Here is a 4806-nt window from a genome sequence, read left to right as displayed (position 1 = left end):
CAATCTTATCCGTGGTCCCCTGAACATACGGAAGATGGACACCAGGAATCCGCTCTTTAGGCCCCCTTCTGGTTAACGAATTCTTAGCTGCTTTGAGGAAAGCCTTTTGTCCCAAGTGTCTGCTATAACCATTCTCGACAAAGACATTAAGGAGATGGGATTTCTCCTCATCGAAGCTCTTTTTATCAGAGATCCTTAAGGCACGAGTTGCAAGGGTGTTGAGAACCCCCAACTTCTGGGCCGGGAAATGGTGGGAACTAGCATGAAGATACTGCTCCATATGAGTTTTCTTGCGAAACACTCGGTGGGAGAGGGAACCATCCTCATTCTTAGAGATAAGAATATCAAGGAAAGGGAGGCAACCATCAACTTCTTGTTCCTTAGTGAACTTAATAGCCGAGGATTGACTATTGAGATGATCGAAGAAGAGATCTAACTCCTCTTGGCCGTGAGACCAAATGACATTCATGTCGTCTACATACCTTTTCCAAAGCTTGGGTAGGAGACGGGCTGAGTTCAAAGCCTTATATTCAAAATCCTCCATAAAAAGGCTAGCAACAATAGGGGATAGGGGTGAGCCCATGGCAACCCCACAAGTTTGCTCAAAGAACTCACCTTCAAAACTGAAAAAGATAGAGGTGAGGCAGATCTCAACTAACCGAGCGGTATCAGGATTAGTTACACGGTAGATCACATCCATGGCCTCATTAATAGGGATGCAACTGTAGAGGGAAACAACATCAAAATTGACCAGAATGTCACCAGAGTCTAGCTTGATGTCCTTGAGCTCCTCAATAAAGGAAGTCAAGTCTTTAACGAAGGACGAAGTATGACCAACTAAGGGCTTAAGATTTAAGGCAAGAAACTTAGCAAGAAGATAGGTAGGACCTCCAATGGTGTTGACGATAGGCCTAAGGGGAGCTCCTTCCTTATGGATTTTAGGGAGACCATAGATTTTAGGCGTGATAGGATTGCTCTCAATGAGTTTATAGTGCAAGGGACTCACTGAGTCACTGGATTTAATGGCAAGGGCCATAATCCTAGAGATCCTTTTTAACGGGTTTTTGGGAAGCTTCTTATAACTACCGCTATTATGAAGATGATCTAGCATTTTATTGCGGTAGTCTACCTTATTAAGAATGACAGCAGCCCCACCCTTGTCAGCTTTCAGAACAACAATATCTTTGTTCTGATTTAACGATTTAAGGGCTTCAAATTCATCCCTGCTAAGGTTGCTCCTGGGAGGCTTAGCCTTCCTTAGGATAACAGCACAATCCTGCCTAATAGTATTCTTAATACTATCAAGTAAACCCCGAATCCCAAATTCTATGTCACAGATAATATCATCCACAGGGATCTTCTTAGGGGCCAAGGCAAAGTTTAGACCTTTGCTTAAAACGCTAAAAACAGAAGGAGGAAAAGAAAAGCTAGATAAATTAACCACTTTATTATTATTATGAGAGGAAGGGTGAGGATTAACACCATTTGAATGACTCTTCCTCGATTTAGAGTTAATGTCTCTATGTAAGTTAAGCCTTGTTAACCTATTATCATTATTCATTATCATCCTAATCCTCCCATTATTATTTACAATGTTAATATTATTATTATCAATATTAGTATTGTTAATAGTGTTATTATTTTCCTTATCAACAAAGAAATTAGTCTTATTATTAATATCATTATTAATGATACTGTTAATATAGTCCTCATTATTATTACTATTGTTATAGCCAATATCATTAATATTATAAAAGTTAATATTATTATCACAATTATTATTATTATTATTATTATTATTATTATTATTATTATTATTATTATTGTAAATCCTATTATTGTTAATATTTTTAATATTATAATTACTATTATTATCATTAGTATTATTAATAACATCATCATTATTACTACTATCGTTCTTACAAATATCATTTATAACAATATCAGATATGTTATAATTGTTAATATTATTATCCCTGTAATTAATAACATTATTACTATCATTACTAATATTATAAATATTATTACTCTTATCATTTTTAATATCATTCGTATAACCAACATTATTCAAAAAAGCGATACCACTGTTGTAATTTACCGCGTCACCTCTTATCCTGCCACTAAGACTGCTAATCGGATTATCATCACTGATCATACCTGAGCGGCCGAAGGCAGAGCTCTGAGCACCTGCGCAGCAACTGTTCACATCATAACCTTCGCGGGAAGCCGGATCAGGATCTGGATGGGCTGCGCGGGTACCAACACTGGTGAAGGGGGCTCGAGGAACAGCGATTCCGGATAGAACAGTGCTGTCCCTCGGAACCTGCTCCCTCGACAGCAGACTGGAACCATCTGAAAATTGAGCACTGGACTGCGTCCGAGGCAAAATAAACTCAACGTTATCCCCCACGCAGGTAAACTGACCGGCTGAGCAAGAGGAGGAAGGAACCGAACCACTGGCACAAGGAACAACATCTTTGCAGGATACCGCCAGAGGGCTTGGATGGGAGCAGGCTGCTCCATCTAAATTACAGGACTGCACAGGCGAGTTCGCTTGATTAGAACTATGAAGAACCCAACTACGAAGTGCAGATCTTTGAACGGCAGAAAGCCGACCCTGGGAGACATAATCTACTAAAGAGACCGAATCTGAAGATTTGATAGTCAACCCTTATTTCCTAGATACTTATCACAACCAAGAATATATATATAAATATAGATATATATAATTTATTTTTTTAATAAATATTTTAATATTATAATAATTAATAAATAATTATTTTTTACCTTTAAAATATTTTTAAATTTAAATTTAAAAATACTTCACATTATATAAAGATATGAAAACATGTTCTCTACTCCAAATATAAAAATTATGGTGGAAAATTTACTATTTTATTATTTATTGATTATCTATTTTCGTTACAAAAGTTATTAACTCATTTTTTTATTTGATATATCTCATTCGTAATGACTTACGAAACTTTAATTTCAGTTTTAACGTGTGCTTCATATATTTAGTTTAAATAACTTCTAATATATAAAACATATGATTGGTAAGTTGTCTATTAATGATTAGAAAATATATGTAAAAGATTGAGTTTTTTAATAAAAATATAATTTTAAAAATAACGTTATAAATTAAATGTGATAGTGATATGTAATATTTATTAAAAAATATTTAAAATATGATATAACATAATGTGGAAAAAATAATTAATTAACTAATTAAATGAAAAATCTAACATTAGAATTATATAAATAATTGAAAATTAATCACTTTAGAATTATATAAATAATTGAAATTAATCAATTTAGATATATTTTAATTTCGGATTTATCAAGCGTCGAGAGTGATCAAATTTTTTGAGATGTAAACTTTTTTTTAAAGTGAAAAGAGATTTGATTTTTCTAGACGCTTGATAGATCCAGGTTTAATATGTATCTAGGATGGTTTTTATATACACATACCATATCTAAGTTGGATCCATCTCTCTCTCTCTCACCCTCGCTCTCTTAAGTCCTCTTTCTCTTCCTTGTTCTCTCTCCCTCCATCCCTTAAGTCCTCTTTCTCTTCCTTGTTCTCTCTCCCTTTCTCTCCTCCATCTCTCTCTACCCTCCAACTCTATCATTATCTCCTTCCCTCTCTTCTTCTCTCTCGCCCCCTCTCTCCACCCTCCATCTCTATGTTTCTCATTATCTCTTCCCTTTCTCTCCCTCTCTCTCTTCCATTTCTCTCCCTCTATCTTCCCTCCTATCCTCTCTGCCTCTCTATCTTGTCACTCTATCTCTCTCTACCTCTATCTCTCTATGTCTTTATTCTTCCCTCCCTCTCTCTCCCCCTCCAACTCCATGTTTCTCTCCCTCCCTCCCTCCTCTCCCTCTCCTCCTCTCTCTCTTCATTCCTCTCTCCCCCCACCCATCACTCTCTCTCAGTCTTTCTCTCTCCTCTCTCTCTTCATTCCTCTCTCTCCCCTACTCATCACTCTCTCTCTCTCTGATGGATAATTTTCACTCTATGTAATCAATGATATATGTAATATCTAAAATATTTTACATTTTATTGTTAACATATCAAGGGGAGAAATTGCAACCAGAAGTAAAAACAACTCTTTCCATTGAAGTCAAAAGGGGACAACATTCATACATAAGGATAGATAACATATATGGGGAGCAATTGTAGTCTCTAAGAGAAGTTACAAATAGAGGAATAGTTGTAGACACTAAGAAAATTTTCATATGGAAGAAAAGTTACAAATAAGGATAAGCACAAGTTCAAGGGGAGCATACCTTTTCCATTGGTGTCAAAGAGGGAGACGTTGAAGGAAGAAAGAAAATAGCAATCAAGAGGAGTTTTATAGTATTGTTGTAGAATTGACTAAGGGTTCTCATCAATCCCAAAGGTGGGGATTGTTGTAAATATTGTTTTCATTGATGTCAAAGACAATGGGAGACTAGTTATGTCCAAGATAAATATTGGAAATGAAGATTGTTGGAAATATTGCTTTTGGACTTTTGATGCCATTTGGATACCTTATATTTGAAGAAATTTTTAATCTAATTTTGTTGTCCAACTTGGTGTATAAAATATATGGTTTGAAATCTTATTTTGATACCTTTCCAATAGTATATGGAACTTTCTCTAACTTCATAGGAATGAGGAGATATAAAATATTTTGTCATGATGACCCATCGAAAGTACAAGCATGCTGACCCAATCAATTGTACAAGTCAACCCCATAAGTGCATGTGAAAACACTAAAAGTAAAGGGCATATGATTTCATTTGTATATCAATCCAAGAAAG

The sequence above is a fragment of the Pinus tabuliformis genome, chromosome 2_1 (genome assembly GCF_031772625.1).
Source record: "Pinus tabuliformis cultivar Carrire ecotype Pingquan chromosome 2_1, CPIR1, whole genome shotgun sequence".
Classification (NCBI taxonomy): Eukaryota; Viridiplantae; Streptophyta; class Pinopsida; order Pinales; family Pinaceae; genus Pinus; species Pinus tabuliformis.
The sequence above is the reverse complement of the archived record's forward strand: the minus strand, read 5'-3'. Positions refer to the sequence as shown.